The sequence below is a fragment of the Tachysurus fulvidraco genome, chromosome 6 (assembly GCF_022655615.1).
Source record: "Tachysurus fulvidraco isolate hzauxx_2018 chromosome 6, HZAU_PFXX_2.0, whole genome shotgun sequence".
In the NCBI taxonomy this organism is placed as follows: domain Eukaryota; kingdom Metazoa; phylum Chordata; class Actinopteri; order Siluriformes; family Bagridae; genus Tachysurus; species Tachysurus fulvidraco.
Window position 1 is genome coordinate 25,490,281 of NC_062523.1, and position 7,500 is coordinate 25,497,780.

The window sequence follows — 7,500 nt, forward strand, 5'->3', positions numbered from 1 at the left end:
GCCTATGTCAAAAGCTTACAGCACCTGGTATTCCCAGACAGTCGCCTATCCAAGTACTAACCAGGCCCGACTCTGCGTAGCTTCCGACATCAGATGAGATCAGGCATTCTCAAAGTGGAATGGCCATAAGCTAGAGGAAAGTTGGAATGGAACCCATTTAAAAATTGTTTGTTTTTTCTTTTTATTTATTTATTGATTGATTGATTGATTGATTGTTTTCTATCAACACATTACCCACAGGGTATGAATATTAAGATGTTGTTGTTAGAGAATTCAAATAGTAAAGTAAATGAATGCCTATGTCAAAAGCTTACAGCACCTGGTATTCCCAGACAGTCGCCTATCCAAGTACTAACCAGGCCCGACTCTGCGTAGCTTCCGACATCAGATGAGATCAGGCATTCGTAAAGTGGAATGGCCGTAAGCTAGAGGAAAGTTGGAATGGAACCCATTTAAAAATTGTTTGTTTTTTCTTTTTATTTATTTATTGATTTATTGATTGAATTGATTGATTGATTGTTTTCTATCAACACATTACCCACAGGGGTATGAATATTAAGATGTTTGTTGTTAGAGAATTCAAATAGTAAGTAAATGAATGCCTATGTCAAAAGCTTACAGCACCTGGTATTCCCAGGCAGTCGCCTATCCAAGTACTAACCAGGGCCCAACTCTGATTAGCTTCAGAGATCGGATGAGATCAGGCATTCTCAGAAGTGGAATGGCCGTAAGCTAGAGGAAGAGTTGGAATGGAACCCATTTAAAAATTGTTTTTTTTTTCTTTTTTATTTTATTTATTCATTGATTGATTGATTGATTGATTGATTATGTTTTCTATCAACAACATTACCCACAGGGTATGAATATTAAGATGTTGTTGTTAGAGAATTCAAATATAAAGTAAATTAATGCCTATGTCAAAAGCTTACAGCACCTGGTAATTCCCAGGCAGTCGCCTATCCAAGTACTAACCCAGGCCCGACTCTGAGTAGCTTCCGAGATCAAGATCAGGCATTCTCAGAGTGGAATGGCCGTAAGCTAGAGGGAGAGTTGGAATGGAACCCATTTTAAAAATTGTTTGTTTTTCTTTTTTTTTTTTAATTATTTATTATTGATTGATTGATTGTTTTCTATCAACACATTATCCACAGGGTATGAATATTAGATGTTGTTGTTAGAGAATTCAAATAGTAATGTAAAATGAATGCCTATGTCAAAAGCTTACAGCACTGGTAGTCCCAGGCAGGTCCGCCTATCCAAGTACTAACCAGGCCCGACTCTGATTAGCTTCCGAGATCAGACGAGATCAGGCATTCTCAGAGTGGAATGGCCGTAACTAGAGGAAAGTTGGAATGGAACCATTTAAAAATTGTTTGTTTTTTCTCTTTTATTTATTTATTTGTTTATTTTTATTTATTTATTATTTATTGTTTTCTATCAAAACATTAGCTACAGGGTATGAATATTAAGATGATGTAGTTGAGAGAATTCCAATAATAAAGTAATGAATGCCTATGTCAAAAGCTTACAGCACCTGGTATTCCCAGGTAGTCGCCTACCCAAGTACTAACCAGGCCCGGCTCTGCTCAGCTTCCGAGATCAGACGAGATCGTGCATTCTCAGAGTGGAATGGCCGTAAGCTAGAGGAAAGTTGGAATGGAACCCATTTAAAAATTGTTTGTTTTTTCTTTTTATTTATTTATTTATTTATTTATTTATTTATTTATTTATTGTTTTCTATCAAAACATTAGCTACAGGGTATGAATATTAAGATGATGTAGTTAGAGAATTCAAATAGTAAAGTAAATAATTGCCTATGTCAAAAGCTTACAGCACCTGGTATTCCCAGGCAGTCGCCTACCCAAGTACTAACCAGGCCCAACTCTACTTAGCTTCCGAGATCAGATGAGATCGGGCATTCTCAGTGTGGAATGGCCATAAGCCAGAGGAAAGTTGCAATGGAACCCATTTATAGATTGTTTGTTTTTTCTTTTTCCCTATTTCTTTTTCCCTATTTCTTTTTCCCTATTTCTTTATTTATTGTAATTGTTGTTTTCTATCAAAACATTAGCTACAGGGTATGAATATTAAGATGTTGTTGTTGTTAGAGAATTCAAATAGTAAAGTAAATGAATGCCTATGTCAAAAGCTTACAGCACCTGGTATTCCCAGACAGTCGCCTATCCAAGTACTAACCAGGCCCGACTCTGATTAGTTTCCGAGATCAGACGAGATCAGGCATTCTCAAAGTGGAATGGCCGTAAGCTAGAGGAAAGTTGGAATGGAACCCATTTAAAATTGTTTGTTTTTTCTTTTTATTTATTTATTCATTTATTGATTGATTGATTGATTGATTGATTGATTGTTTTCTATCAACACATTACCCACAGGGTATGAATATTAAGATGTTGTTGTTGTTAGAGAATTCAAATAGTAAAGTAAATGAATGCCTATGTCAAAAGCTTACAGCACCTGGTAATCCCAGGCAGTCGCCTATCCAAGTACTAACCAGGCCCAGACTCTGATTAGCTTCAGAGATCGACAGGATCAGGCATTCTCAGAGTGGAATGGCCGAAACTAGAGGAAAGTTGGAATGGAACCCATTTAAAAAATTGTTTTTTTTTTTTCTTTTATTTATTTATTTATTCTTAGTTATTTATTTATTATTTATTGATTATTGTTTTTCTATCAAAACATTAGCTACAGGGTATGAATATTAAGATGTTGTGGTGTAGAGAATTCAAATAGTAAGTAAATGAATGCCTATGTCAAAAAGCTTACAGCACCTGGTATTCCCAGAAGTCGCCTATACAAGTACTAACCAGGCCCCGACTCTGATTAGCGTCCGAGATCCAGACGAGGATCAGGCATTCTCAGAGTGGAATGGCCGTAAGCTAGAGGAAAGTTGGAATGGAACCATTTAAAAAATTGTTGTTTTTTCTTTTATTTATTGATTGATTGATTGATTTATTGATTGATGATTGTTTTCTATCACACATTAGCCCCACAGGGTATGAATATTAGATGTTGTTGTTAGAGAATTCAAATAGTAAAGTAAATGAATGCCTATGTCAAAGCTTACAGCACCTGGTATTCCCAGGCAGTCGCCTATCCAAGTACTAACCAGGGCCCGACTCGTAATTAGCTTCCGAGATCAGACGAGATCGGCATTCTCAGAGTGAATGGCCGTAAGCCTAGAGGAAAGTTGGAATGGAACCCTTTAAAAAATTGTTTGTTTTTTCTTTTTATTTATTTATTATTTATTTATTTATTTATTTATTTATTTATTTATTGTTTTCTATCAAAACATTAGCTACAGGGTATGAATATTAAGATGTTGTGTTAGAGAATTCAAATAATAAAGTAATGAAGGCCTATGTCAAAGCGTACAGCACCTGGTATTCCCAGGTAGTCGCCTACCCAGTACTAACCAGGCCCGCTCTGCTTAGCTTCCGAGATCAGACTAGATCGGGCATTCTCAGGAGTGGAATGGCCGTAAGCTAGGCTAGAGGAAAGTTGGAATGGAAACCCATTTAAAAATTGTTTGTTTTTTTTCTTTTAATTTATTTATTTATTTATTTATTTATTTATTTATTTTATTGTTTTCTATCAAAACATTAGCTACAGGGTATGAATATTAAGATGATGTAGTTAGAGAATTCAAATATAAAAGTAATAATGCTATGTCAAAAGCTTACAGCACCTGGTATTCCCAGGCAGTCGCCTACCCAAGTACTAACCAGGCCCACTCTACTTAAGCTTCCGAGATCAGACTAGATCGGGCATTCTCAGTGTGGAATGGCCATAAGCCAGAGGAAAGTTGCAATGGAACCCATTTATAGATTGTTTGTTTTTCTTTTTCCTATTTCTTTCCCTATTTCTTTACTCCCTATTTCTTTATTTATTGTAATTGTTGTATTCTATCAAAACATTCGCTCCAGGGTATGAATATGAAGATGTTTGTTGGTTAGTTAGAGAATCCAAATAGTAAGTAATGAATGCCTATGTCAAAAGCTTACAGCACCTGGTATTCCCAGACAGTCGCCTATCCAAGTACTAACCAGGCCCGACTCTGCGTAGCTTCCGACATCAGATGAGATCAGGCATTCTCAAAGTGGAATGGCCATAAGCTAGAGGAAAGTTGGAATGGAACCCATTTAAAAATTGTTTGTTTTTTCTTTTTATTTATTTATTGATTGATTGATTGATTGATTGTTTTCTATCAACACATTACCCACAGGGTATGAATATTAAGATGTTGTTGTTAGAGAATTCAAATAGTAAAGTAAATGAATGCCTATGTCAAAAGCTTACAGCACCTGGTATTCCCAGACAGTCGCCTATCCAAGTACTAACCAGGCCCGACTCTGCGTAGCTTCCGACATCAGATGAGATCAGGCATTCGTAAAGTGGAATGGCCGTAAGCTAGAGGAAAGTTGGAATGGAACCCATTTAAAAATTGTTTGTTTTTTCTTTTTATTTATTTATTGATTTATTGATTGATTGATTGATTGATTGTTTTCTATCAACACATTACCCACAGGGTATGAATATTAAGATGTTGTTGTTAGAGAATTCAAATAGTAAAGTAAATGAATGCCTATGTCAAAAGCTTACAGCACCTGGTATTCCCAGGCAGTCGCCTATCCAAGTACTAACCAGGCCCAACTCTGATTAGCTTCAGAGATCGGATGAGATCAGGCATTCTCAGAGTGGAATGGCCGTAAGCTAGAGGAAAGTTGGAATGGAACCCATTTAAAAATTGTTTGTTTTTTCTTTTTATTTATTTATTTATTCATTGATTGATTGATTGATTGATTGATTGTTTTCTATCAACACATTACCCACAGGGTATGAATATTAAGATGTTGTTGTTAGAGAATTCAAATAGTAAAGTAAATGAATGCCTATGTCAAAAGCTTACAGCACCTGGTATTCCCAGGCAGTCGCCTATCCAAGTACTAACCAGGCCCGACTCTGATTAGCTTCCGAGATCAGACAAGATCAGGCATTCTCAGAGTGGAATGGCCGTAAGCTAGAGGAGAAGTTGGAATGGAAACCCATTTAAAAATTTTTTGTTTTTTCTTTTTTTTTATTTTTTTATTTATTTATTGATTGATTGATTGTTTCTATCAACACATTATCCACAGGGTATGAATATTAAGATGTTGTTGTGTTAGAGAATTCAAATATTAAAGTAATTGAATGCCTATGTCAAAAGCTTACAGCACCTGGTATTCCCAGGCAGTCGCCTATCCAAGTACTAACCAGGCCCGACTCTGATTAGCTTCCGAGATCAGACGAGATCAGGCATTCTCAGAGTGGAAATGGCCGTAAACTAGAGGAAAGTTGGAATGGAACCCATTTAAAAATTGTTTGTTTTTTCTTTTTATTATTTATTTATTTATTTATTTATTTATTTATTTATGTTTTCTATCAAAACATTAGCTACAGGGTATGAATATTAAGATGACTTGTTGTTAGAGAAATTCAAATAATAAGTAAATGAATGCCTATGTCAAAGCTTACAGCACCTGGTATTCCCAGGGTAGTCGCCTACCCAAGTACTAACCAGGCCCGGCTCTGCTTAGCTTCCGAGATCAGACGAGATCGTGCATTCTCAGAGTGGAATGGCCATAAGCCAGAGGAAAGTTGGAATGGAACCCATTTATAGATTGTTGTTTTTTTTCTTTCTTTTCCCTATTTCTTTTTCCCTATTTCTTTTTCCCTATTTATTTATTTAGTATTGTATTGTTGTTTTCTATCAAAACATTAGTCTACAGGTATGAATATTAAGATGTTGTTGTTGTTAGAGAATTCAAATAGTAAAGTAAATAATGCCTATGTCAAAAGCTTACAGCACCTGGTATGCCCAGACAGTCGCCTATCCAAAGTACTAACCAGGCCCGACTCTGACGTAGCTTCCGAGAGTCAGATAGATCAGGGCTTCTCAAAGTGGAATGCCAGTAAGCTAGAGGAAAGTTGAATGGAACCCATTTAAAAATTGAATTGTTTGTTTTGTTCTTTTTAATTTATTATTGATTGATTGTTGATTGATTGATTGATTGTGTTTCTATCAACACATGACCCAGCAGGGTATGAATATTAAGATGTTGTTGATTAGAGAATTCAAATAGTAAAGTAAATGAATGCCTAGGTCAAAAGCTTACAGCACCTGGTATTCCCAGACAGTCGCCTATCCAAGTACTAACCACCGGCCGACTCTGATTAGCTTCCGAGATCAGACGAGATCAGGCATTCTCAGAAGTGGAATGGCCGTAAGCTAGGGAAAGTTGAATGGAACCCATTTAAAAAATTGTTGTGTTTTTCTTTTTAATTTTATTTATTTTTTATTTATTGATTATTGATTGATTGATTTGTTTTTCTATCAACACATTAGCCCACAGGGTATGAATATCTAAGATGTTGTTGTGTTAGAGAATTCAAATAGTAAAAGTAAATGAATGCCTATGTCAAAAGCTTACAGCAACTTGTAATTCCCAGGCAGTCGCCTATCCAGTACTAACCAGGCCGACTCTGATTAGCTTCCGAGATCAGACTGAGATCGGGCAGTCTCAGAGTGGAATGGCCGTAAGCTAGAGGAAAGTTGGAATGGAACCCATTTAAAAATTGTTGTTGTTTTTTTTCTTTTTATTTATTATCATATTATTATTTATTTATTGATTTATTGATTGATGTTTTTCTATCAAAACATTAGCTCACAGGGTATGAATATTAAGATGTTGTTTGTTTAGGAGAATTCAAATAGTAAAGTAAATGAATGCCTATGTCAAAAGCTTACAGCACCTGGTATCCCAGACAGTCCCTATCAAGTACTAACCAGGCCCGACTCTGATTAGCTTCCGAGATCAGACAGATCAGGCATTCTCAAAGTGGAATGGCCGTAAGCTAGAGGAGAGTTTGGAATGGAACCACATTTAAAAATTGTTTGTTTTTTCTTTTTTATTTATTTATTTATTGATTGATTGATTGATTGTTTTCTATCAACACATTACCCACAGGGTATGAATATTAAGATGTTGTTGTTAGAGAGATCAAATAGTAAGTAAATGAATGCCTATGTCAAAAGCTTACAGCACCTGGTATTCCCAGGCAGTCGCCTATCCAAGTACTAACCAGGCCCGACTCTGTTAGCTTCCGAGATCAGACGAGATCAGGCATTCTCATAGTGGAATGGCCGTAAGCTAGAGGAGAGTTGAATGGAACCCATTTAAAAATTGTTTGTTTTTTCTTTTTATTTATTTATTCTTATTTATTTATTTATTGTATTGTTGTTTCTATCAAAACATTAGCCTACAGGGTATGAATATTAAGATGATGTTGTGTTAGAGAATTCAAATATAAAGTAAATGAATGCCTATGTCAAAAGCTTACGCACCTGGTATCCCAGGTAGTCGCCTATCAAGTACTAACCAGGCCCGACTCTGCTTAGCTTCCGAGATCAACGAGATCCGGCATTCTCAGAGTGGAATGGCCGT

General features: G+C 36.0%; 5 non-coding genes and 15 pseudogenes across 5 annotated transcripts; all 20 read right to left on the minus strand.

Annotated features, from left to right (window-relative positions):
* Window positions 1-12: 12 nt before the first annotated feature.
* Window positions 13-131, minus strand: LOC125144277 (annotated as a pseudogene).
* A 176-nt stretch (window positions 132-307) lies between these two features.
* LOC125144518 lies at window positions 308-426 on the minus strand (annotated as a pseudogene).
* A 186-nt stretch (window positions 427-612) lies between these two features.
* On the minus strand, window positions 613-733 carry LOC125144243 (annotated as a pseudogene).
* A 189-nt stretch (window positions 734-922) lies between these two features.
* LOC125144806 lies at window positions 923-1,039 on the minus strand (annotated as a pseudogene).
* Window positions 1,040-1,522: 483 nt separating this feature from the next.
* LOC125143604 lies at window positions 1,523-1,641 on the minus strand. Its single transcript, XR_007143055.1, has one exon. It is a non-coding gene; the product is annotated as a 5S ribosomal RNA (ribosomal RNA).
* Window positions 1,642-1,825: 184 nt separating this feature from the next.
* On the minus strand, window positions 1,826-1,944 carry LOC125142299. The gene has a single exon (XR_007141736.1). It is a non-coding gene; the product is annotated as a 5S ribosomal RNA (ribosomal RNA).
* A 204-nt stretch (window positions 1,945-2,148) lies between these two features.
* On the minus strand, window positions 2,149-2,267 carry LOC125142887. Its single transcript, XR_007142329.1, has one exon. It is a non-coding gene; the product is annotated as a 5S ribosomal RNA (ribosomal RNA).
* Window positions 2,268-2,775: 508 nt separating this feature from the next.
* LOC125144763 lies at window positions 2,776-2,896 on the minus strand (annotated as a pseudogene).
* Window positions 2,897-3,076: 180 nt separating this feature from the next.
* LOC125144847 lies at window positions 3,077-3,195 on the minus strand (annotated as a pseudogene).
* Window positions 3,196-3,384: 189 nt separating this feature from the next.
* Window positions 3,385-3,502, minus strand: LOC125144718 (annotated as a pseudogene).
* A 190-nt stretch (window positions 3,503-3,692) lies between these two features.
* Window positions 3,693-3,811, minus strand: LOC125144715 (annotated as a pseudogene).
* A 202-nt stretch (window positions 3,812-4,013) lies between these two features.
* On the minus strand, window positions 4,014-4,132 carry LOC125144278 (annotated as a pseudogene).
* A 176-nt stretch (window positions 4,133-4,308) lies between these two features.
* Window positions 4,309-4,427, minus strand: LOC125144519 (annotated as a pseudogene).
* Window positions 4,428-4,611: 184 nt separating this feature from the next.
* LOC125141825 lies at window positions 4,612-4,730 on the minus strand. Its single transcript, XR_007141251.1, has one exon. It is a non-coding gene; the product is annotated as a 5S ribosomal RNA (ribosomal RNA).
* Window positions 4,731-4,918: 188 nt separating this feature from the next.
* Window positions 4,919-5,037, minus strand: LOC125143422. The gene has a single exon (XR_007142870.1). It is a non-coding gene; the product is annotated as a 5S ribosomal RNA (ribosomal RNA).
* A 183-nt stretch (window positions 5,038-5,220) lies between these two features.
* On the minus strand, window positions 5,221-5,340 carry LOC125144041 (annotated as a pseudogene).
* A 183-nt stretch (window positions 5,341-5,523) lies between these two features.
* Window positions 5,524-5,643, minus strand: LOC125144019 (annotated as a pseudogene).
* A 521-nt stretch (window positions 5,644-6,164) lies between these two features.
* On the minus strand, window positions 6,165-6,285 carry LOC125144759 (annotated as a pseudogene).
* Window positions 6,286-6,479: 194 nt separating this feature from the next.
* On the minus strand, window positions 6,480-6,598 carry LOC125144730 (annotated as a pseudogene).
* Window positions 6,599-7,089: 491 nt separating this feature from the next.
* Window positions 7,090-7,207, minus strand: LOC125144110 (annotated as a pseudogene).
* Between the last annotated feature and the right edge of the window lie 293 nt (window positions 7,208-7,500).